The sequence below is a fragment of the Physella acuta genome, unplaced genomic scaffold, assembly GCF_028476545.2.
Source record: "Physella acuta isolate Inbredline_101_S28 unplaced genomic scaffold, ASM2847654v3 ptg001006l, whole genome shotgun sequence".
Classification (NCBI taxonomy): domain Eukaryota; kingdom Metazoa; phylum Mollusca; class Gastropoda; family Physidae; genus Physella; species Physella acuta.
Window position 1 is genome coordinate 376225 of NW_026732523.1, and position 27830 is coordinate 404054.

The 27830-nt window shown below is 38.5% G+C and overlaps 2 pseudogenes; one reads left to right on the plus strand and one right to left on the minus strand.

Annotated features, from left to right (window-relative positions):
- Positions 1-11507: 11507 nt before the first annotated feature.
- Positions 11508-12071, minus strand: LOC131954500 (membrane-associated progesterone receptor component 1-like; annotated as a pseudogene).
- Positions 12072-26671: 14600 nt separating this feature from the next.
- Positions 26672-26721, plus strand: LOC131954505 (uncharacterized; annotated as a pseudogene).
- The last annotated feature ends 1109 nt before the right edge of the window (positions 26722-27830 follow it).

Here is a 27830-nt window from a genome sequence, read left to right on the forward strand (position 1 = left end):
AGCATCTTCATTGCAAGGTTTTCTTCCTGCTAATTTCGCGAGATCCAATTCTTCGATACGCAATCCTTCCAATGAGCGAACTCTGCTTAATGCGACGTAAGCCTGTCCATCCGCAAAGAGCTTGCTTTCTAGGTTCACCACAGCTTTGTCCACGGTACATCCTTGCATTTTGTGAACTGTGCACGCCCAGCACAGAATCAATGGGAGCTGTCGTCTTTCAACCTTTCCTTTATTTCTTACGGCATCAAACTGAACAGACTTTGGTTGAACTATTTTCTCACCGTACGGGGGACCAAAATCGATTTTGACATCTGGAATGTCTTTCTCATACATTTGCGTACGTCGAGTGTTGTTGCCCCACTGTATTTCGACGATTTTACCCATCGCTCCATTTACGAGTCCTTCTTCAATACACACGTTATAACGCAGCATTACTCGAGCGCCGACAAATATTTCAACGTACTTCTGCAGGCCTCCAGTCTTGTCGGTATCTTTAGAAATCATGTCCTCAATTTTAGGGTCCTTAGTGTTTTTAGGAGCTTCAATGATTTCATCCTGTGCCTTAATTTTGTATACCCGAGTTCCGTTGGTACGATTTAGTTCAAGTACAGCATCGTTGTGTTTTTGAACTTGCGCCTTTGTTGGGTTGATCCGAATCGCCTTGTCGACGGCAAAATCACTACGAAGATCCTCATCCTTGAGCATTTTTGACAAGAGCAATTCAAAATGAGACGCGTTAAGCTCTCCAACTCGCAGGGCGTTCAAAAGATCGGCGAATCTAGTGTCTCCTCGTTGTCGCATGTTTTCAGTTAATTCCACCAAAGTGAATTCTCTCCATAAGTGTGAGGCAGGAACATATGACAAAGGCTGATGAAATACTTGTGCACCTCTGACTGGCGGCAGTTGCATCAAATCACCAAACACGATGACATTCAGACCTCCAAACACTTGATCTGGGTTATTCTTCAGCTGTCTTAATCGTGTGTCGATTTTACTCAGCGTTTGATACGACACCATACTGATTTCGTCGATGAAGAGAAATTCAATGTTTTTCCATTGTTGTCGCATTACCTTCAAGTACCTTCCCGTCAGCTGATCCATATGTTTTGTTGGAACTCCAGTCTTCTCAATCGGTAATTTGAGGAGACTATGCAGTGTCGATCCACCTACCAGTAAAGCAGCAACTCCAGTTGGTGCAGCAACTTTGACTGCATTGTTTTCGTAGCTTCGGTTTACAAGTTCCACCAGAATTTTGAATGTAAACGTCTTTCCAACACCTTCTCCTCCAGTAACAAACAATTTCAGGCGATTTGGATCTCCGCTTTTCTGATTGTCAACGCTATCGGCTACCAACTTGAACAGCTCTTTCTGTTTCAAGTTCATTGCAGACTTCGCGTTCTCGAAGTTGTTGTCAGTCATTCCTTGGAGCTGTTCATCCTCGATTTCTTCATCAACTTCAATATCCAGTGGTCGCTCAATAATGTCGAATGCACGAGCTCGATTCAAAGCATCCTGCAACTGTCTGTCGGTTTCACGAAATCTTTCCATAAATCGGCTGTTTGTTCTCATTTGTTGTTCACGTGCAAGAAATGCTTCCTTTGGGCTATCAAAACCTTCTAAAAGTTCACTTTCTTGATAATAAGGACAATACTGAACAAGTAAGCTGTAGAAGTAATTATCCGGATCTCGATGCATTACAAAGAATGGACTTCTCACAGCAGCCTCCTTACTTCGCTCAATCATTTTTGTTCCATCGACAAGAGTGATGCGACGATTAGTTTTACGTCCTGTCTCCACCTCAGCATCAACACTTTCGTCCTCCGGAGAAATTTTTTTGTAGTCCGGCTTGAAACGCATAAAGAATTCAACAGTGGTCATTTTTGGAAAGTCTATACCATCCATTATTTCTCTGGGGCGTTTCTCATATCTCTCGAACATATTGGTGCAAAGGCCAGTTGCCTGATTGCCTTGAAATTGTAGAACATAATATCTCTGTTCAGGCTTTCGCGCATTCAGAAATACACATTCTCGTGTGGTTCCATGATAAGGGAGATGGCAAAGTCGCCATACACACTCACATGCAGAAATTTGTCGTTCATTCACAATTCTCATACATATTCTGAAGAGCTTGTTCGGCAAATTTCCATCCTCTCGCTGAATTTGTCGTATGGCCTGTGCGATACCTGCATTCAGTTCTGTTGGCTCAGATTTTGAAATGTATTTCGCAACGTACTGCGCAATCGCTTCGTTCGATCCACAAGGCTGAATGTCCATGTTTCCATCCCACAACTTGAGAAAAGTTTCGTTGTAGTTATTCACCGATTTTTCGTGTGGCTTTCTCTTTAGACTGCAAATTCGTCCGCCATTTCTGATGAATTCGTCCGAAGTCTCAGAAACCATTCGAGTTTCGTTGCATGGCTGTCGTGGAAATGCAAACCGACAAGATTCGGAATTCTTGTAACAAGTTTGCGTGTGATAATGAATTTGATTCCGCTTCACCAGATCATGCAACTTTTCATTTTCCGCTTCCGAAGGGTAACTGCATGTGACTACGTTGTCAATTAATTGGATTCCTTCTGGAGTCGAGAATGAAGGAGCGTTTTCAATCCATACCACCATATGCAGATGTGGACTTCCTCTATTCTGAAACTCGATTCTCCACCAATAATCAACGACTCTTCCTCCAAGTACATTATCATTAGCGTTAATGAATGAAATGAATGCATTGAGACGTCTCATGAAATGCCGTGAAACAGTAACCGGATGTTGTTCAATCAACTTCTGTACTTCATTAATACGGAGGTTTGGTTCATCTTCTTTAGCTCTTTCGTCGTTGGCAGCCAAAAGTAAGGCTTTAATCATGTCCGGCCAATGAAGATCGTTGCAACTTAATGTGATAAACCACGTTGGTGGACCAAAGATTCGAATGAATCCAATTAGATCATTGAGGACTGATTTCCAATATGCTGCTGAGCCTCTCAGATTTTTCAGATAAAGATGTAAGTCCTCAACAGCACCGTGTTGGCCTTGAACTTTTTTGCAGCAGGCATTTATCGTCGATTGAATTTTGTACAATTCAGTCATCGAAAGCGCATAGAACAAATATACAATAAGTTGAAAGCGCGGATCTTTTCCAAGAATTCTTGACTGAAAGTAATCCAACGGCGTGATTCGAATTTCTCGCGGCTCGTTCAATCCATTTTTTCCATTCGGCAGGAGATAATAAAACGCAAATTCCTCTGCTTTTTTCTCGTGATTAACATTTACGATGTTGTTTCCGGTTTTGCGTACAATTTCATTTAAATTTGTGATTTCCTCAATCTCATCCTCATCATTTGGCTGAACTGCATCAATAGGACCCATGACCGAAGTATACATGGGTATGTATTCCGGTGGCGCATCGAAATTGGTGTCCGGCACAAAGTTAATTTGTGGACCTTCTTCTGCTGGAGCTTCATTGCCAGTTTGATCCATACATTCTCCAAGATCATTCACATCAATGTAGTGAATGGAAAAGTCCGGCAGATTGTTGTTTTCGTCATTTCGAATAAATCCGCGAATTGCTCTTGTTGCTACATCCTTTAACTCCTGAATGGTATCACACTCAATAATGTGGGCCTTTCCATTTCCCGCTGGAGCACCACAATTTCCACAAGAATGGGAATCCGCAAAGTAAAACTTTCCATCATAGTGCATGACTGCTAAACATTTGGATCTTCCAATCAAAATTCCAGCGTTATGCTCCGAGAAAAGATACTGAAGAGCACATTGCAAATTTCTCGCATCGCCGACATTCTTGGATTGCTGCAAATATCCTTGACAAATCCATCCGGTGTTGTAATCCAATAAAATTGAGTGATTGAACATGTTGAACGTATAATCAATCACATCCAGGTTCTCAATCGTCAAGTATCCATCATTTGGAATCTGCAATGCTCTTCCATTTGCATTCAGCTGAGTTTCTTGGTAAATTTTTCCATAAAATTTATCTCCTGCAAGTAAATTGGCGTCCAAGATAATTTTATTCCACCGAATTGGAGACACAATAGCTGCTCTAACAATATTTGCAAGTGCCATGGCAAAGCACTGAAAACCGGCAAAATTGTACACTCTTGCGTCACCTTGATTAAAGGAAGCATGTATAATTTTGGTATTTTTCTTTCCCTGAACTTCGTATGCACTTTGATTTAAATCTTGGGCAACTTCTGCTGGATGAGCAAGTTCTGCTGGCTGAACAACTGACGGTTGTGCAGTTGGAATCACGCGGATGATGTCTTGTGTTTCCAGTCTTGCACCATAGTTGATTATTACATCTTTGTACAAAGGGTTGTTAGCTTTAAGCCATTCGAGTGCAGCAAAAACACGCGCGCGAGATATTTCATAATCACGCGAAATATTCAAATTCTCGAGCGTCTCGGTAACTACCACAATGTCTGCGTCATCACTTGGTCTAGGCAGCATGTCTGCTAATTTTTTGCTAACTTGGAAAATATCGAGAGCGAAAGGAATTGCTTGGCCCTTAAATCCGTACTGACCGAAGCGACCGTCGAATTTAATCACCTTTAGGAATGCCTTTATGCGAGATAAAAGCTTTCTCTCAGGCTCTTTCAGATCCTTAATTACATCTGGAATAACGCCCGGATCCAAATTATTCCAGAAAGCTTTGGACGGAATCTTATTCTTCTTTAGATGTGCCTTGCATCTATTGCAAATCACCAGAACACTTTTGTCTTTGAACTCGTCTGGCCAAGATAATTTTGAATATTTTTGATAATTTCCTACCTGTTTAGGATAACATTGTTTCAAGCAAATCTCACAAGATTCGGTGCTATGTGTGTTAATTTCCTTGGAAAATTCTTCTTCTTGTGCTGAACGTTGATTGTAGGCTTCACGACGACGTCTTAACTCTTCTTCATGTTGCTCGGCAGATTGCGCGGCTCGAGCTTGAGACTGTCTATCTCGTTGTGTTACAAGGCGCGAATTCCGCTCTTCCGCGGACTCAACGGCCAGATTTCGTTGTTGTTTTTCTCGTTTTTTCTCAAGGCGCGAATTCCGCTCTTCCGCGGACTCAACGGCCAGATTTCGTTGTTGTTTTTCTCGTTTTTTCTCAAGGCGCGAATTCCGCTCTTCCGCGGACTCAACGGCCAGATTTTGTTGTTGTCTATCTCGTTGCTTCTCAAGGCGCGAATTCCGCTCTTCCGCGGACTCAACGGCCAGATTTCGTTGTTGTCTATCTTGTTGCTTCTCAAGGCGCGAATTCCGCTCTTCCGCGGACTCAAAAGCTCGAACTTTTTGTTGACGCTCTTTTTGTTTTGATAATCTCTCAAGACGATGTTCCTCCCTTTCAATACTGGCTAGCTTCTGTCGACGTATTCTTTTAGCTTCTCTTTCTTCCTCGGTCTCAAGCGAACGATCTCTTTGGCGCCTCAAGCGAGCTTTTTCTCGTTGACGTTCTTTTTGTTGACGCGTTTTCGACATAATTTATCTAATGACTTGATTAAGTATGACTTGACTAAGTGTTTTGCTAGACCTAGACGATGTTACAATACTAAAAACCTATCACTATTTTCAGAAGTCTACTATCGCATATCGGTATATCCAATCCTCATGACACAGGTGTGTAGCTACCGTTGCTGGCGTGGAGATCTACTCACGAATCACGTGATCAAATCTCCCGTAAACAAACAAATAAACGCGAAGCTGAGTTAAGAAAAACGTGTTTATGTGTATTTTAGCATGCCCAGCGTACCAACCGTGTCACCGTTAACAATGAGTTACCGTGTCCGTTCTCCTTTTTAGTCCGTTGCTACACATAAAAAACGTGGTTTTTTAAAAAGTTTTTTTTAAGTATTTTATTTTCTCCTTTTTAGTCCGTTGCTACACATGAAAAACGTGGTTTTTAAAAAAGTTTTTTATATAGTTTATTTTCTACTTTATCTAATGACTTGATTAAGTATGACTTGACTAAGTGTTTATAAATACACGGACTAAAAATCTTGAGCGACCAGGATTCGAACCTGGGTTGTCGCGGCCACAACGCGAAGTACTAACCACTATACGATCACGGCCAGCGCGCTCACATCGATGGGGGCCGAAGTAACTGTGTCAATAAACCTCCAGTCTTGTTGGTATCTTTAGAAATCATGTCCTCAATTTTATGGTCCTTGGGGCGTAATTAAATTAAGCTAATTACGGTCTCTAATTGCTAGTTTTTATGATTGCATCTGAAATTGTTAGGCGAAAGTAGCATGCATGCCAAATTTCAGATCTATAGAGCAATCAGAAGTGGGCTAATTTTCGATGTCAATTTTAACAACAAACAAACAAATCCACAAACGCGAAGCTGAGTTAAGAAAAACGTGTTAAAAAGCACACAATAAAACCCATACGTTGTAGTTTTACTTCATGTATCAAGTCACAGAGAGACAGACAGACGTAAAAAGCCAATTACAAAGTAATAACGATTATAGAAAACAACTTTGTTAGAACAAAACATGTATAAATTAGTGGCGGAACTAGAAAAAAGGGCCCCATATATATATATATATATATATATATATATATATATATATATATATATATATATATATATATATATATATATATATATATATATATATATATATATATATATATATCTAATATATAAAGCTAAATTCTGTAACGAATATGTTTGTCGCTGGTTATCGATGGATTTAAGTGTTAGAAAATTATCGTGCGCGTTGGTCTAAATTTATGAGTTAAAAAATTACTATTAAAAGTGTTGGGAAATAATTTTCATTTTTTAAATTAGAGTAATAATTGTCGGCATGTTCATTAAACACAAGTTTTAAAAAAATATCATCTTTTACAAAAATTCTAATTATGTCTTTATTTAGTCCTATTGCGCTTACTTCCCTTTGATAAATTAGGCAAAACACAATTACTTCCCTTTACAAAACCATTGCATTAGTTGAAAAGCATTTACTTTTTAATTACTTTGTTTTGGTGTTGGGAAAAAAAATAATTACATAATTAGCGGGGATTGATCAAGTGCAAATGTTGTAGGTATTTTACGGATAAGCTTGGAGTATTATAATTGTTCATTACATTGAAACAGGCGCGTTCGTTTAAGTGAGTGCAAAAACTATGAATAAGTTGGGGTACTATAGTCGTTTATTAAGCTAAAACAGGCGATTCTGCCCCGGGCGTTTATGTTCGCGTTAGTGTTTTCTTTGTGTTTAGGTGGGTTTGCGTTAGTGGTTGCGTTTTGATTTGGTTCGTTTTTGTTCTTTCTTTTTTTCGTTTTTGTTTGTGTTTTTTTCTATGGGTTTGTATTTGTGTTTTTGGTTGGTTTTACGTTTGGATTTGGTTTGTTTTCGTTGTTTTTTTTTTGTGTTGGTATTGGTGTTTGTGGTTGTGGTTGGGTTTGTTGTTAGGTTTTTGTTTTCGTTTGTATTTGTAATTGTGTTAGCGTTATGTTTGCGTTTTGTTGTTTTGGTTTTGGTTGGTTGTGGTTTGGGTGGGCAATGCCGGGTTTATGATGATTACTAAACACACAGGTAATGGTCTTTAACAGAAAGGTTTTTCACAGAAGCCAGAGCAGGGCCTGGCCGGGACGGCTAGTATATATATATATATATATATATATATATATATATATATATATATATATATATATATATATATATATATATATATATATATATATATATATTTATATATATATATATATATATATATATATATATATATATATATATATATTTAAACAAAATACGAGAATACGAACATAGAATACTCATTTCGGGTTTGTTCGAGTTTTAAAACAATATTAAAAACTCTTGGTTTAAAAAAAAAATAAAACAAGTACAACAACGCGTCATTTGTGTAAGTGCTATTGGTCTGTTTAGAAAATCTCTGTTTAATATAGTTCCGTCTTACAATTTGTAACGCCCCTAATGCAGCGAGAGTTATGATTTAAGTAGTACACCTATCCCCCTGTGCAGGACACCCAATAAGCTGACCCCTGGTGCTTAGATAGCCACTGGGGTCTCTCGGGGCGCGCAACTAACATTTTAAACAAATGTTAGGTCTATGAGTACTCAAAAGCTTACAAAATTTTACAGACGTGGGGATGGTTTCAACTACTTTTCCTAAAGCCGAAACACTCAAGGCAGAGAATTCAAATCATACACGTTTACTATCGTATTTGTTTTTAACACAAAAAGAAGTAAACGTACATAAAAACCGAAATAGTACAGTTCTACCAATATAACAAACGAACACTTTACATTATAAAATCACAATGGATTGTCGACCCTTAATCAATGCTATAAAGAAGCAAAAGTAGTCTTAATATCTAGCGGCCTCTCGCCAGATGGACTTTGATTTATTTTCAAAAGAATTTTGCCGACAACTGCGTGTGTTCGATTGTAGGAGAAAGAGGATTCGGGATAGTGTCTATAGAATAAATGTAATCCAACCGCAGCTACAGTATTCTTTAAAAAAAAAAATCAAGTCAAAAATGCAAGAAAATTATTTTTTTAACTATAAAAAAATTGATTATGGTCGGCTGTGGGCCCCTAAACGGCCTGCCCCCCCCCCCCCCCCACCCAGTGGCGGAACTAGAAAAAAGGGCTACCCCGCAAAAAAAAATTCTAGCCCCCCCCTATATAAATATATATATATATATATATATATATATATATATATATATATATATATATATATATATATATATATATATATATATATATATATATATATATATAAACACATAATACAAACATTCGATACTCATTTCGTTTTTCAATTTAAACAAATTACAAGATGTCATGTGTGTGAGTGCATTATGAATTTTTTTTTTTTTAAGATCTAGAATAAGTATTCAAAATGTTTGCTTTAATACTGTCTACCCGCTAGTTTTCAGCCGGTCAAAAGAATGTAAAATATGAAAGCTTTGTATGTGTAATGGTTTCTCGTGTTTTTTGTATTTATATTATTTGTTTCAAATATATTTCCTTTTTATGCTGTCATTCTTTAGTATGCATTTCTTTAAAAAAATAATAATTAAGAGAAGTTGTTGCTTTTTAATTTGTTTAATACAAATATATCAAAAGGAGTTAGGAGCGCCACTATTTATCTAATTTAAAAAAGGGAAATAAGTCATGGAAGTGTTTTGAACGTTTGCCTATCTTTCACACTACAGCTCAGGCATATATTTTTTTACGCAACAGCATGTGTTAGCTACTGTATAACATCACTACTGTAGTAGATCTGTTTATTTACAAAAGCTTTTACCGTAAAGTCAAAAGTGCAAGAAAATTATTTTTTTTTAACTATAAAAACTTTATTATGGTCGGCTATGGGCCCTAAATGGTGTCTGTCGGGTCTGGCGGTACTGTAGTTCCGCCCCTGGTATAAATCATCTCCAGTTCGCACCCCAGATACATGAGACATACGAAATAGCGTCCATTAATTTAAATTATCTCTGGATATATAGGAGGGGGAGGGGTAGTGTGTTCAGCACAATGCCCAGCCTCTGTTACTTTGCCTAACGCTAATCAGTGGAGTGGCGTGGTCTAGCGGCAGAACGCACTCTTGACGCCCTGGATGTCCGGGCTTCTTTACTTTTTATTATATTCATGCAAGAAAACGCTGGCTTGTACGAATATGTTGACCCGAAGATCGTCAGCACTCCAAATGCCAACTTCTTCACCTCACTGTAGCAACCTGCAAGACTATTCCATGCGTCACATTTTAGTGCCTCAACTCGCAGCATATCTTTTAGAGTCGTCCTTTTGTGCAGCGTAACGTGCATGTTTTACTGGACCTCCAATTCTCCTAACTTGCTCGTGATTTCCGTGAACTTACCACTCCACAAATGTTTGGTTGTCAAATCCAGGAACCTCTTCATAACGTTTGAGATCGTAGGGGACTCCGGAAGACCTTTAGAACTGGCCGGTCCGAATTTTCCCTACATCACATCAATCTCTCTGATAACGGGCTATAAACAACAAAAAACAACAACAACAACAACAATTTCTCTAAAATTAGCGTTACTGTTTAAACGTAAGCACTACACATAACAGCCAATTACTAATTAATTAAGAATTTAAAAATTCTCAATGTTTTTGAAAACTTAAGCGAAGCTAGGCAGCATGCCTAGTTCTAATAGAATGGCGAGTGTTTATTGTTTATATTTATTATTATATCGTTCATTACCGAGTATTGAAGAAAAACGTTTTAACAAGTTCTGAAAATAAGATAATTAATAATATGTGTGCATGGAGCCGATGGTTGTCGACCCTGATACATTACATTTTGCCAAAAAATATTTTTTTAAATACGCCTTTGTTTTTTTTTGTTTTTTTTTAATTATCACATAATTTTTAATATCTTTATTCCAGAATGTTTTAGCAACAAAGATAACTTAAATTGATTTATAATTAACATTTTTTGTCACATTTTACAAGTACACGCATTTTAATTTATGCAGCAATATTCAATATAAAACTGAATTGAGAAACTATTATCTGTTACACAGTGGTTATTCTGCTTAAAAGCTGATTATTTTTTTTTAAAATTCTGTTAAATCCAAACAGCCAATGTATACAAATATTCCATTAAATTTATCAACATATATGTATTATTATGATAATTTATAATTTTAACACCAGTAAATACAATGAAGGGTGATGTATTGTAAGAAAGTATTGATTAATCAATCTATCCAGACTGACAACTAGTGATTGTTAATACTATCTCTTAGTTGATTAAAAGCTGTAATAAATCAATCATAAGAGATACTGATAATTGATAAAATAAAAATAATTCTTCAAACATAATCATGGAGAATGTTATGATAAGCATTTAATAATGATGTATAGATTGGTTTATGTATACAAATGATGTCTGATTTTTACATATCCAGTCATTCAACAAAATTACACCCATGCTTTGTTCTTTTACACACACAAAAATGCATAAACTCTCCAGCAAAAAAATACTTAAAACAAAAAACCCAGTTAATCACTCTTCTTTTCGGACTCTGTTTTTTCTTCATCTTCTGTATCACTGTATTCTGTGGGTTGTTACTCTGTTTTTTCTTCATCTTCTGTATCACTGTATTCTGTGGGTTGTTACTCTGTTTTTTCTTCATCTTCTGTATCACTGTATTCTGTGGGTTGTTACTCTGTTTTTTCTTCATCTTCTGTATCACTGTATTCTGTGGGTTGTTACTCTGTTTTTTCTTTATCTTCTGTATCACTATATTCTGTGGGTTGTTACTCTGTTTTTTCTTTATCTTCTGTATCACTGTATTCTGTGGGTTGTTACTCTGTTTTTTCTTCATCTTCTGTATCACTGTATTCTGTGGGTTGTTACTCTGTTTTTTCTTCATCTTCTGTATCACTGTATTCTGTGGGTTGTTACTCTGTTTTTTCTTCATCTTCTGTATCACTGTATTCTGTGGGTTGTTACTCTGTTTTTTCTTCATCTTCTGTATCACTGTATTCTGTGGGTTGTTACACTGTTTTTTCTTCATCTTCTGTATCACTGTATTCTGTGGTTGTTCTCCTGGTTTTGAGAGCTTCCCCACATACACATATTTCTCTTAGAACTGCATTTCCCATTCTCTGATGCTTTCCATCTGTAATGTGTTCAGATCACTGAGATCATCATACTCATTCTTCAAGGCATCTTCTCCAAGGGAGAAAGTGGCTAAGGCTCTGGAGGCATCATGCCCAGCAAATAAACCATAAGGACCACCTGGGCCGTAGAATCTCTTTCCTCGAGTGACATCGAAAGCTTTCATATTTACGGCAATGAGTACTCTCCCATCACCACATTTTCCATCATATTCCCGCAGTTGTTCCAATGTGAAGTCTTGTTTTTTTTTAACGGGGGTAGTTCTGGTTCTGGTGTGGGTGTGGAGTCTGTGGAGCGCCGAATGGAAATAATTTTATAAATCAGAAACCCACAAATTCCTAACAATGCTAAATTTATTGGACTTCCAAACAGTTAGAAAACAATCCTAAGAATGAGTCCGCTTTCAGACTTTTCCTCGCCAGACACACTATCCGCCATTTTGAAATATTGTTCCAAAAAAAAAATACGCCGACCAAGGCCATAAGAAAACACTGTGTTTTCAAACTTCTTGGTATAAATATTACAGCTGGTTGAAACTAGTTACATTTGATTATTGGATTAACATTAAAAATTACTGGTAGTTGTAATTAACATTGTGTGATAAATCACCAAATGTTTTAAAGAACTTTTTTAAATTTATTTTTCTATAATTAAAACTAAAGTCAGTTTACTTGTATTTTGTTTAAAATAATATTAATACTTTTTTCACTTCTTTTTATCTTTTAATTTTATAATTACCTCCCTTGAAAAAAACGTTGTTTGTTATCTCCCCTGACAAAAAAGTCCCAAGAGCGAGTTACTTTCCAACAAACAAAAGACGACAGCAAACCGCTGTGAAATGTGTTACACCTTGGTGCACTCTCGGGACTAACACTAATATGTTTAGTATCATGTGGGAGGGGGGAAGCTGTTTAATGGAATCTAATATGAGGGAGTTGAATGTTTGGGTGATTTTGTGGGAGAATTTAGTAAGGGATAATTAATTGTGGGGGGATTTACTCTGGGAAAAATTAGTGTGGGAGAATTTAGTGTGGGAGAATTTAGTGTGAGAGACTTTAGTGTTCGAGAATTTAGTGTGGGAAAATTAAATGTGGGAGAATTTAGTGCGACGGAATTTAGTTTGGGAGAATTCATTCTGGGAGAATTTAGTGCGGGAGAATTTAGTGTGGACGAATTTATTTACTTACTTACTTAATCCTCATCACTCCCTGTGGGATATAGGCCAGCAACAAATCTCCGCCATTCCACTCTGTCACTTTAGTTCATGCCAGGTCTTGCCAGTAGCCTGCACTTCTTCTTCCATCTCTCTCCTCTTTATTCTTAGTGGTCTTCCTCTCTTTCGCTTTTCAAGCGGGTTCCATGTTGGGGAGTTTTCTTTTGCTCATACGTAGGACATGGCCCAGCCATCTCCTCATTCGAACTTCTGAAACAATGTCGTTTAATCCTGTCCTTCGCCATATTTCTTTGTTCGGGACTTTGTCGTCCCACTTTATTCTGAGGATACGTTGGAGGGATTTTCTTTCAAAGCCGATGAGTCGGCTCTCTCCTTTCTTGTTTAGTTTCCATGACTCTGCAGCATAGAGTGGGGGTGTTAGGTATCAGTAGGGGTGTGTTTGTTTTATGTGGTTTGAGGGGGGATTAGTAGACGCATGGTGTGTGTGTGGGTTGGATAAGGGGACGCATTTTGTGTGTTGTGGGATTAGTGGACGTAATTTGTGTGTGGTTGTTCGGGATTAATTCAGGTGTGGGGATCAGAGTTTCTTCTTAGGCCCCGCCCGCCCCCCCCCCCACCCCTCCCCCCCCCCCACCTTCGCCTGGCGAAGGAAATTCAGTGCGGGAGAATTTAGTGTGGGAGAGAATTTAGTGCGGGAGAATTTAGTGTGCGATAATTTAGTGTGAGATAATTTAGTGTGGAAGAATTAAGTGTAGGATAATTTAGTTTGGGATATTCATTGTGGGATAATTAAGTGCGGCGGAATTTAGTGTGGAAGAATTCATCGTGGGAGAATTTAGTGTGGAAGAGTTAAGTAAGCGATTATTTAGTGTCGAAGAATTTAATTTGGCAGAATTAATATGGGAAAATTTTGTGTGGGCAAAATTATTGTGTTGTAGTGTAAACAAGGCAAATGATTTGCATTGGTGTGTTTACAATTATATCAACTGTTGGTGTGAGGGGGTTTAATGTGGGTTAGTTAGTTGAGTAGGGGTGTTAGGTATCAGTAGGTGTGTGTTTGTTTGGGGGGGGGGGGGGAAGGGGGATTAGTGGACGCATGTTGTGTGTGGTGGGATCAGTGGACGCATGTTGTGTGTGGTAGGATTATTGGACGCATGTTGTGTGTGGTGGGATTAGTGGACGCATTTTGTGTGTGGTGGGATTAGTGGACGCATTTTGTGTGTGGTGGGATTAGTGGACGAATTTTGTGTGTAGGGTGTGATTAGTGGACGCATGTTGTGTGTGTGTGTTCCGGATTAATTAGGTGTGGGGATCAGAGAGGCTCCCCCCCCCACACCTTCGCCTACCATGAACGAAATAGAATTTTTTATAGAAAGTATATACTTTTACCAGTTACCCCCCCCCCCCCACCCCGGGGAAAATTTCTGAAATAAACACAGTGTGATGGACTCTGCTATAATACACAAGAGGAAAAAGACAGTGTTTCTCCCAGACTTTTTTCTCAGGGGGGGGGGGGGGGGCACTTGATATTTTCTGGGGGTGGGGGTCGGACTCTAGTAATAGTACATTTTTACAATATAAATTCCATCTCATTCGGGGGGTGGGAGGTGGGGCGGGGGAGAGGCGGTAGAGAAGCATGGAAGAAACTATGGGAAAAAAAGCGCATTTCTTCTGTCCAGACATCCAGTGTACATTTCTTCAATCTTTCTCGCGGGTCAGAGTTGTTGCCCTTCAGGGTGTGGTCTATAATCAACCTTCGGATCATGTGACTTATTACGTTACTTGTGTAACAGTGCTTTAGCTAGTCCTGTATTTAAGACTAAATAGTAAGGGAAAAAACATGTCTAAAACCCTTTATGTTAACGAGCTTTTACAAGCGCTAAAACGGGGTGGTGGGTGCAGGGGCGGCGCTACCTATAAGGCGAACTAGGCGGTCGCCTAGGGCGCTGTCCATAGGGGGGGGGGGGGCGCAAAAATGTTTCTTCCAGACTTTTTTCTCCGGGGGACTTTTAAAAGTTTTGGTAGTGGGTGGTGGTGGGACGGGACACTGTTAAAAGTATATATTTTCTATATAAGATCCATTTCGTCCGGGGGGAGGGGGGCGGCAGAGATGCCTGAAAGAAACTCTGTTTTTAATTCAGTTTATGTAGAAAAAAATTAAATAAGTCTGTAATTCCAAGTGGCAGTCAACATTCTTTGTTTCGACTGTATATAATTCAGTAATGAGCTCTTTATTAGAAGTCCACATTCTTTATTTCCACTGTACATATTTCAATAATGAGCTCTTTATATTATTACCTATCACGTTTGCTCCCTTTTTGGGTCGGCGCATAACGCAGGCCGTTTAGGTAGGAAGGGGGGGGGGGGGCGAAATCCGACAGAAAATTATATTTTTTGTTTGGACCTTGATAGAATAGTAGTTTTGTAAAAACAAAAAAAAAAAATTCGATTGCACTAGTGATTGTTCTACAGTAAGTAAAACACACTGTTGGGCAGAGAGAAAAAAAAAACTACATAAGGTGTAGTATGAAAAATAGCCAAATCTTTAAACCACTTCCATGACTTATTCTCTCCTTTTTATACAGTCGAATCGGGGTGCCGATAAAACTATTTAAAATAGTTTGTTTACCAAGCGAATTAAAACTAAAAATTCTTCTCTTAAGAATTACTAAAATTAAGCATCCTGACGAATGACTAAGCTATAAAAATGAATTAATTCCAAATTACTAGTATAAATAAAAAAAAAAAACGCGGGAATCCATTACACATATCAGGTTTCATGGATTCATGGTATTTGACCAATTTGCCAAATCTTCTTCTTCGTCCTTAATTCAGAATATGGTGGAGTTTAAGCGTTTACTGGCAATGGTTCGTCCAGTGTAGGGTGGAGGAACAGATTTGACACGCTTGTCTTCTCCCGGCGATAGAGATGAGGATAGTGAGTGATTTGTTTTTGTAGTTTATTTTGATGTAGTGTGGGATAGTTGAGGGTTTATCAGTGTAGATAGAAAGGCTGCGATTATTATTGTGTGGGATTGTGTTTATGGATGGCCCTTTATTCCTAAATAGGCGTAGAGCTTGTATGAATGTAGCGTTGTCGGGTTTAGGGAGTGCCCATCTAAAGGTTCCGTTAATTTTGTCGTCTTCATGAAGTGAGAACTGCAATGTATATGGACCGTGTGTTTTGCTTGTGTTATGCATTGTGATGACGTCAAGGGCTTGTGAGGAGAAGTACCAGGTGTCAGCTCTGCCATAGTTGAGTAGAAGAATTTGATGATTGCTGATGAACTGTCTTATTATATAGCCTCGCAGGTTTGGTTGACCTCTTGAAGTGATGAGTACTTGCATAGTTGGTGTTTCAGCTGGATTGGGGTCTGGGCATTCTTCCTGTGGTAGATCAGGGGTTGTTGTTGTTGACTTGGCTACAGGGGTGGGGCCCAGGATTTCATTGAGCCACCCAAGCCGTAATCAGGATTTGTCGTGGACTTAAATAGCAATTTTTTTTTATTTTTATTTGCCGGTTGGCGTTTAATATTGTTCCTTCCACATGTGGATAGGTTGCATGTTAAAAAATTACAATGTGATACATAGTATAACATTAAAAAGATTTACAATGTCTTAATATTCCTTCTGATTTCTTTGTTCCATGTTTCTTTGATTTCTTTGTTCCGATTTCTTGGTTCCGTTTGTTTCTTTTGATTTCTTGATTTTGTTTCCGGTTTGCTATGACATAAAGTACAGGACAATACAACATGATCGCTTCTCTGTTTTTGACCGTGCTTCTTGTGATTAATACATTCTTGGTTGGGTAGTGGTTGATTCTTAGTTGGTATTTGTAGTTTGAGAATGTCAATGAGAGATGTTCTGTTGTTGAAAGGGCGAGCTTGTGGCTTGTCGTTGATGGTAGAGTTGATCGAATGGTGTAGAACTTGGAGAGGGTGGTTGAGGTAGTGTCCTTGCGTTGAAGTATGGTTTTTCCTAGGTTGGTTGAGAGATCGTTCGAAGTGAGTTGCTTTGAAATATTGTTCATTGTGGTTTTGAAGAAGAGTGAAGTTGTGACGTAGTCGAGTGATTGAGTTGGGCGAAATGGCGTTGAAGAGTGAAGTTTTGCTGATGTTGCTGAGTCGAGGGTTTTGAGCTAGGTGAAGTAGTTGAGGTGGGCGAAGTGAAGCTGTTGACGATTGTTTATTTTAGGTAAGTTGAGTAGTTGGTCTTGAGAGATGGTTAGTTCACTGTATAGAAACACAACTTTAAACAGGATAAACACACTCATCAGAGAACAATGAGAATAGGTGCAGTAGAAAGTATACGGACAGCCGCTTGGCACCAGGCCCAGCCCCACAGCCGTGCTATTGACAGCCCCGTGGTAACAATTCCATGCTTGCTACTGCAAAGTGCCGACTTTTTCGAAATCTTTGAATGGGGCATGTTATTTTATTTAGAATGCATTTCCCTATCAGTCAGTAATCATTAATTTGACCTGCGTGACGTAGTTTTTTTTTACTTATTAGCTTCCTACGGTCGAGCTGGATACAGGACGGTGGGATACGAGTTTACCCTGTGTTGGGTGTGGTGGAAGATAAGCCTGGTGAGAACCAAAGGACAGAAGTGACCGATACACGGTAATCAAACCGATACCCAAGGACAGTTAGACAGAGTTTGCCGTGTTGAGGCCTGCCTAGCTTATGCAGACACCTCCTGAGCCGGTGATATCCCTAAAGACAGAAAAAAAAGTTAACAGCTTCTTATTAAGTGGATTTTGATAGTTCTATAATTATATTATTTGATTACTAATTTTATTTCTTTGGCGAAACACGTGTGTGTTTTAATATGAATAAATATAATTTCATATTTAAAGCTAATTATTTTAAATAACAAATCAAATTTATTTACTAATCCTAATCAATTACCATATATTGAAAAAAAATGTGGCTCTTTAAAAATTGGTAAATTTTGTAAATTGTAACTTTTGGCTCTTACGTCTCAAAAGGTTGACGACCCCTGGGTTAGTTGATTTGCGAGTGCTTGACGGAAGCCACCCACCTAAGATTTCTCCTAGGTGGGTGTCGTCAGAGTGGTAGTGAAGTTGTTGGGAGCGAGGTAGTTGTGTTTGACGTAGTAGATAAGTCGATTTGCTAGCGATTGTGACAGCCATCCCACCTAAGATTTCACTTAGGTGGGTGTCGTCAGGCTGAAAATTTAGAAGATTGAAATGTTAGCCACTCGTATATTTGAAGCCACCCAATACAAGTACTGGGTGACTCATCTCGAGGGCATGTGCACTTCGAGGGATGTGTGGGAGCAACCCCACAGCGGTCGTTGGCGAGATTTGCGTGAGTTAGAGTAGGACTATTTTGTCTGCATAATAAACAAAGCGGTAGAAAACACGGTCGAAACCATGCTTAATGAATTTTCTTGGTATTAATATAAAAGATGGTTGATATAAGTGATTTCAAAATATTTGATTAACAACTAACAATTACTAGGAGTTGTAATTAACACTTTGTTATTAATTACCAAAGATTTTGAATACATTTTTTGTAATTTAATTTTCTATAATTTATACCAGGGGTCTCCCAACATTTCAGTCCGAGGGCCGCATTAACTATCAAATTTCAGTTCAGGGGCCAGTTTCTTCCTGGCATGTCTTTAATTTCCTGGTCAAAGTTCCTCAGCCATCGCCAACAAACGTTTTTTTCCGTGGACAAAAATATCTCCGCGGGCCGGATGAGAGGACCTCGCGGGCCGCATACGGCCCGCGGGCCGTAGTTTGGAGACCCCTGATTTATACTAACGTTTGTTTACTTGTTTTTGCTTGAAAGTATATTATTATTTTTTTCCATTTCTTTATATTGTTTAATTTTATAATTAACTCCCTTTAAAAAATACAATGTATTCTCCCCTGTTGGTATGTTTGTGGGTGTGTTAGGTATTAGTGGGGGTGAGTTTGTTTTGTGCAAGTGGAGGTGGGATTAGTGGACGCATGTTGTGTGTGGTGGGATTAGTGGACGCATGTTGTGCGTGGGTGGGATTAGTGGACGCATGTTGTGTGTGGGTGGGATTAGTGGACGCATGTTGTGTGTGGGTGGGATTAGTGGACGCATGTTGTGTGTGGTGGGATTAGTGGACGCATGTTGTGTGTGTGGTGGGATTAGTGGACGCATGTTGTGCGTGGGTGGGATTAGTGGACGCATTTTGTGTGGGTACTCGGGATAAATTCTGGTGTGGTGATCAGAGTTTCTTCTAAGTCCCCCCCCCCCACCTTCACCTACCGCGAATGAAATAGATTTTTTTATAGAAAGTATATACTTGTACCATTTACCCCTCCCCCCCCACCCCGGGAGAAAAAGTCTGAAATAAACACAGTGTGATTGACACTGCTATAATACACAAAAGGAAAAAGAAAGCGCATTTATTCTGTCCAGACATCCAGTGTACATTTCTTCAATCTTTCTCGTGGGTCAGAGTTGTTGCCCTTCAGGGTGTGGCCTATAATCAACCTTCGGATCATCTATCTATATCTATAATTCTCTTCATGAGGACCATCCGAGACACCACCAGTGTTTCTTCCAAACTTTTTTTTTCTCCGAGGGGGTGGGGGCACTTGAAATATTCAGGGGGGGGGTGGTAGACTTTCTTCGGGGGGGGGGGGGCGGACATACTAGACCACACTGTCCAGTTGTGATAACATTTAACAAATCTTGGGTATACGGGATCTGTAAAAAAACGTCTGGCAACAATGAGGATAAGCTGTGGATGGGGGAGGGGAATGTGTGTAAAAAAGAGGGACTTTATTTGTGGACGATGAAGGGCAGATTCAATTCCGTACCACGTTTAGAAAAGCAAAACGTACCCTACGACTTTATAGCTAAATTATCTACCATACTTTATATACTTTCAACTTCATTTTTAGATGTAGTATTCGAAAAAATCAATCTCACTAACATGACAAAAGAAGCAACTTAATTCGCATCCGAGTCAAAGGTCTTTAACTCAGAAAGCCCCCCCCCCCCCCACCTTCTTATACAATCGTTATTTGAGTGTGTGGGGGTATCAAGCAAATCAGTATAGGCCTTTGTTTACAAGGGTTTATTTATTCTTTAGCAGGATAAACTAATGGGATATGAAATAAATGAAGACTATCAGTGTACACATTCAGCTTGTTACAATAGAATGAACACACTCGTAAAATATTGTGTTTTTAACTAATATTTCTTATATTAATAACATTTTGGATCCCGCACAGTCTACTTGGTGAATTTGATCAACCACTGTTCAATTAATAATATCCACCTTTGGCTTATAATGTTTAAGACAGCTTAGATACATCTTTATTTTATATTTTAAATAGACCTAATGGCCTAATAATATACTACAAATATAACGGAATACAAAAGCGGAGAAAGGTAGTATCGATATCACTAATACTTAGGCCTACGGGTTCTATTTTGTTAGTCGGGTTTTACAGCTTGTAAACAACTGAAGAAGAAAGTAAAATCATTTGTGAAATCACATTAAACACAACAATTTAGCGACCATACAGCAGTTCTGACAAACTTTAAACAACGAACAAACACAAAGCAAACAAAAACATAACAACACATACTGGGAACCCAATAATTCACTATTACTAGACGAGCGCTACACAAAAGCATACAAGATATAAAAGATATAATACAATTTTACACACAGTTATCATCCAAATTTAACAAAATCCAACATTGAGACGATTTTAAATAAGACTTTAAGCGGATATCAATTTAATATGCTTGTATCATTAATAGCATTAATAGGCTCGGAAAACCAAACACACCATACTCTTATACTAGAACAAAGCATACAAAGATCAAAACAAATCAAACAAATAATGGACGAAAACAACCAAGAAACGACTGATCCAAGAAAGATTTTAAAATCTACTCGCGTTTTTTATTTAACTTATCTTCATAATCATTTCCCCTTCGTGCCCAATACACAAATGGCAGATAAAGTAAATATCGTGTTTCAATCACCTCGACATACAGGGAGATAATGTGGTCAGTACTAAGCCTATCCGCCTTAGTTAACTATGGTGCGCCAGGTACCCATCAGAGCTGGGTGAACTCACGGAGCCCAACATAACTGAGCCCGGAACTCGAGACATTCGGACTAGCAGTAGAAAGCTTTGTGTTTAGTATTATAGCTTCAAAAGTGTACACTTACTTTTGTAATTTCGCGCTTGTGAAAGCTCGTTAATATATAGGGTAATTGACATGTTTTTCCCTACTATTTAGTCTTAGATAAAGAAATAAATAAAGCACCGTTATACATATGACGCAATCCGTCACATTGTCACATGATCCGGAGGTTGATTAAACCACACCAAGAAGGACCCCCCCCCCCCCACCTCTACCCTCACTAATCTAAACACCCTCACTCAACTTACCCACAGTAAACCCAATCACACGTAGATTTATTTATATACACACAAACACTCAAATAACTTCCTTTGTCTACACTACAACACAATATACTCATTTCTTCCACACCTAACTCTCCTACACAAAATTGTCCCGCACTAAATTCTCCCACTCTAAACTCCCCCACAAAAAAATTACCTACACTAAATTCTCCAACACTAAATTATCCCACACTAAAATCCCCCACACTACATTCCCACACACTAAATTCTCCCACATTAAATGCTCCCACACTTAATTCTCGCACACTAAATTCTCCCACACTAAAAATCTCCCAAAGCTAAACTCTACCAAAATCACCGAAACATTCAATTCCCCCTTATTAGATTCCATCAAACACTCCCCCCTCCCCCCCCCCCCCCCCCCCCCCCCGGAATATTAGTGTTTGTCCCGAGAGTGTAACACAGTTCACAGCGGTTTGCTCTCGTCTTTCGTTTGAGTCAAAATATCTCGCGCGTGAAACTTTTTTTGTTAAGGGAGAAAACAAATATTGAGTTCTTTTCAAGGGAGGTAATTATAAAATTAAATTATAAAAAGAAATGGAAAAAATAATAATATATTTTTAAGCAAAAAAAAGGAAACAAATATTAGTATAAATTATAGAAAATTAATATTCAATAAACGTATATAAAACCTTTGGTGATTACTAACAAAATTTTAATTACAACTCCTAGTAATTGTTAGCTGTTAGTCTAATAATTAGAAATTACTTATATCAATAAACTTTTATATTAGTACCGAGAAATCTATTTACTCATCGCTGTTGATTACTTTTAAGATATTTTTATTTGCGTGAAGCTTCTATATATTACTTTGTAATCCACGATTACAAACAAACATATATCTCAGCTTACTTTCACCGATGTCGTCCTCAAAGACGACATGAAAAAATTGTCACCGCCAGCAAAGGGGTTGCACCCTTGGATGATCCCCCTTGGTCTAGAGACCCGAGGAGGAGCCACCCGGACTACGGTTCGGGTGGCTTAATGAAACCACGGGCCCAATCCCTTTCAGATACAGCGAAGTCAACCGATCAATCAACAATCCTCATAATTGAACTGCCTGAGGAAGAAAGCCCTGATCTTTTCTCGACTCAACCAACACCAAAAACAGTCATGCAGGTGGTCATCCAAGCTAACGGCCGTGCCAATCTACGTGGACACATCATCCGCCAACTCACCAGCCCACACCAAATTTTGCTAATCAACTACGGACGGGGAGACACATGGTTCTAGACTAGATCTAAATCTACGCAAAAACTAGACGTAGACGCTAAGTCGCTAAGATAAAGATTTAGACTCTATCTTCTCTAGAATCTATTCCAAAAAATGAAATTATCTTTTAAACTATTTCAGGCCTTAATTGTGTTATAGAAATCTTTGTTTGTTTAGCTATGGAACTGGCTAATTTGGGTTACACAAATTAATTTAAAAGAATAGGCATATTCACGTAAGTTAAGTTTTTCATTCTCCGTTTTATATAAGGAGCATAAATAGCTGAGATGATAGTGTACTTAACACCACGCAGATAGTGCGCAATCGAGACACACCAAGTATAACTTTTTTTTTTTATAGTGAATCTTCCGATTTTAGACTATAAAGAAAGGAACTCTTTCATTCAAATTTGATTCAGATCTAGATCTATAGATCTACTCATCAAGACGTACGCTATGAAATACATACAGTTTTATCGGTCAAACTAATACAAATTACTTAAAAACAACATAATGACCATTGAATAGCCAGATTTTTAACGGGATCATTTAAGTCACTTAATCAGTGTGTGCCTGTGTTATGTCAAATGTGTCGGATTTTTAGCTAATTAGTTATTATTTTTGCTTTGTCGCTAATATCTTTCAGCGTGTAGTAAAGCACATTGCGTTTTGACCAATAACTATTTCATAAATTATTTTTCTGAAACAAGTACAACATTTTAAAATATAAATGCCTATAATTTACGTGAAACGGGTACCGATGGCTAGTATCATAATATTGAAATAAAAAATGTTTTGGCTCTTATAAAATTGAGAAATTTTGTAAGTTGTAACTTTTGGCTCTCTCGTCTCAAAAGGTTACCGACCTATTTAATAGATGTCTTTCAGTTTGCTACCCTTAATGGCAACACCCCACTGTTTATGCCTCAGAACCCAATTACACAGCAACCACACCAACCACAGCAACCACACCAACCACACCAACCACAGCAACCACAGCAACCACAGCAATCACAGCAACCACACCAACCACAGCAACCACACCAACCACAGCAACCACACCAACCACAGCAACCACATCAACCACAGGAACCACAGCAACCACAGCAACCACACCAACCAAAGCAACCAAAGCAACCACAGCAACCACAGGAACCACAGGAACCACCCACCACACACAAAATGCGTCCACTAATCCCACCACACTAATTTCTCACACACTAAATTCTAACACACTAAATTCTCCCAAACTAAATTCTCCCACATTAATTCTCCCACACTAAATTCTCCCACACTATATTCTCCCACACTAAATTCTCCCACACTAAATTCTCCCACACTATATTCTCGCACACTAAACTCTCCCACACCAACAATCTCCCAAATCTAAACTCGATACAAAAATAGTCTCCACCAAAATCATCAAAACATTCAACTCCCCCATATTAGATTCCATAACACACCTCCCCCCCCACACCACATGGAACTAAACGCTGACACAGAATATTAGTGTTAGTCCCGAGAGTGCACTAAGGTGTAACACAGTTCACAACGGTTTGATATCGTCTTTGGATGAGCAAAATATCTCGCGCGTGGAAATATTTTGTTAGGGGAGAAAACAAACATTGTTTTTGTTTAAAGGGAGGTAATTATAAACGTAAACGATAAAAAGACATAGAAATAATAATAATATATTGTGAAGCAAAAACAAGTAAACAAACGTTAGTATAAATTATAGAAAATTAAATAACATAAAATATATTTAAAACTTTTTATGACTAATAACAAAATGTTAAGCACAACACCCAGTAATTGGTAGTTGTTAATCTAATAATTTAAAGTCACTTATATCAACCAGCTTTAGTATGAGTACCAAGAAAATTCTGGACAAATTGGTGACTAATACGCTCTTGGTTTGACAGTGGTTGATTCTTAGTTGGTAGTTGTACTTCACCAAGCTCAAAACCATCGACTCAGCAAACTTCACTCTTCAACGTCACCTCGCCCAACTCAATTACTCGACTACGTCACAACGTTACTCCTCCTCAATCCACAATGAACAATACTTCAAAGCAACTCACCTCGAAAGATCTCTCAAACACTAGAACCCACCCAACTCATCTCCCCAAGCTTCAATTCATCGAACAACTCTACTACCATGCGCATCATGCCTCACCTCAACGCAAGTTCTACACCATTCGACCAACCTCACCATCAACGTCAAGATACCAAACTCACTCTCACCAAGTACAACTACCAACAAAGAATAAACCATTATCAAACCAAGAGCGTATCAAGCACAAGAAGAAAGGCCAAAAAACAGAGAAGCGATCATGTTTGTACTGTCCTGTACTTTATGTCACAGCAAACCAGAAACAAAATCAAGAAAGAAACAAATGGAACCAAGAAATCGGAACAAAGAAATCAAAGAAACATGGAACAAAGAAATCAGAAGGAATATTAAGACATTGTAAATCTTTTTAATGTTATACTATGTATCACATTGTAATTTTTTAACATGCAACCTATCCACTTGTGGAAGGAACAATATTAAACGCCAAACGGCACAAAAAAAAAAAAAAAATTAGTTGGTAGTTGTACTTTTGGCACGAACAAGTGATAACCTTTACGCATCCAACAATGTCACAGCCTAGCTCGACGACAAATGCAAATATAATCCACGCCAGCAGAGGGGCTGCGCCCTTGGATGTTCCCCCTGGGTCGAGATACTTGGGGAGGAGCCACCCGGACTACGGTGCCCAACCCCCTTCAGCAACTACAGCCATATTGGACCTACCTGAAGAAGACTGCCCGGAACTATTTCCTGCTGATTCACCCACCATCCAGGTCACAATCAACTCAAATGGTCAACCCAATCTGAGAGGCCATATCCTTCGTCAACTAATAAGCAAACAACAGATCTTCCTCCTTAACTATGGACGAGCAGACACCTGGTTCTTCACATCAACTGCCTTCGACGTCACTACCTTACATAACACACACAAAACACACGGCCCTTACACACTATACTTCACCTTACACGAAAAGGACAGGATCAACGGAACCCCTAGATGGGTCCCACCCACACTAAGCGATCGCACACTTATACAAGCACTACAACCCTACAGCAACAAAGAACCTTCCATATACACAATTCCTCTCACCACTAACCGTAGCTTCTCAATATACACTGACAACCCAGCAAACATACCTCACTATATCCAAATAAACTATAAAAACAAATCACTCAACATGTTAGTAGCCATAAACGGAAGAAAACAAGCATGCCAACACTGCTCATCAACAGCACACTGGACCAACCAATGTCAGGATATCAACACAGACCCAACACCCGAAGTACAACCATCATCAATCAAACAGTGCCAGGACATCAGCACAGCACCTAGTGCACAACCACCAGCAACGAAAGAAACAGCCACAGATGTACCACAGCTACCAAAACCAATGGAAGCGGAAACATCACTCACGGAACCAGCCAGCCCGCCCAAAATAGCAAGCAAGCCAACAACCTCAAATAAGAGTATAATAAAATCACCAAACGGCAAACCAAATGCATTAACAATCCACATACCAAACTTTGTGTCACCATCCAAGTTGAACAAAGGCACATTCACATTTGAAGCAAAACCAAACTCCACTATCAATATCTCCAGCCCAGACTTAGAATTGAGCGACAGCACAAAAAGGAAACACAGCCCAACGGATGTAAATCAGAAAAAAAAAACCTAAAATACTATAAACTGGATTACAGCAACAACAGATGCATGTTTTGCACCCAGAATTTTAAAATACCTGCAGACACTAGAGAACACGAGTCCTCGACACACAAGGAGCTCTTGGTGTGTCACCTGTGCGACAACAAGATCATACACACGAATATAACCCAGCACTACAGGAGATGTCATCCGTATGAACTCACGTATACCTGCCACATTTGCCTAACATGCCTCCCTCTCAAGGGATGAAAGTACACACGAGAGAGCATCATCCGGAAGTCAAAAGATCGCCCTTCATAAAACCTTAAAGGTAATTTTAGACGTTTTGTATTAGGAAACTTAAGCATATATGTTGTTATTAAGTAACTATTACTTTTAGACATTGTGTATTACAAACGTAACTTGTATTATATGTACAATAAAGGATCTTAAAAAAAAAAAAAAAAAAAAAAAAAAAAGTATCTGTTCTTATCAGCTTAATATCTGATACGTGGCTCATTGAGTCACTACGAAAAAAAAAAAAAAAAAAAAAAAAAAGTGAAGATTCTATATCAGGGGTCGGCAACCTGCGGCTCGCGAGCCGCATGAGGCTCTTTTGATGTCAAGATGCGGCTCTTCAGCTCCATGCACAAATATTAATAATTATTTTTAATTATTATTAAAACTCATAATCATATTAGTCTGCAATACTCGGTAATTAAAGATATAGATATAATAACCATGTAAAGTTTATAATTTCGAGCAGAGCTTGCTAAACTACTTTAATATGTTTTGTGCGAAACATGTGTATGTTTTTATATGAATAAATATTATTTCATATTTTAAGCTATTTATTTTAAATTTAATGTATATATATATATATATATATATATATATATATATATATATATATATATATATATATATATATATATATATATATATATATATATATATACATATATATATATATATATATATACCTATTCAAATATCACAATATTGAAATTAAAATGTTTGTGGCTCTTTAAAAACTGTAAAATGTGGTAAAATGTAACTTTTGGCTCTTCCGTCCCAAAAGGTTGCCGACCCCTGTTCTATATATATATTTTTTTCTTTGATTAGAAACATACTTCACGACAAGAAACATGGCGCCCACGGCTTATGAACACATGCATGATTGATGCTGGGAGACGGGTATCACGTGACAGATGCTAAGAGAAAAGTTATTTCGTTCCGTGGTCCGGATTACTAGTGGGCTAATTATGGTTCAAGATTCCGGTTAAATCAGTGGCGCGGTTAGCTTAGCGGTCTGGCTGAGTAAGCATTCCTGCTACCGCAGTGGTCCGGCAAAAATCAGTGATCCGGCTTACGGGTTCGGCTAATTCAGTGGTCCGAAAATCATTGTTCCGGTTAACTTATTGATCTGGCTAACTCAGTGGTCCGGCTAGCTCAGTGGTCCGGCTAGTTTAGTGATCCGGCTAATTCAGTATTCCGGCTATCTCAGTGGTCCAGCTTACGGGTTCGGCTAATTCAATATTCCGGCTACCTCTGTGGTCCGGCTAAATCATTAGTCCGGCTTACGGTTCCGGCTAACTCAGTATTCCGGCTAACCCAGTGATGCGGCTAACTCAGTG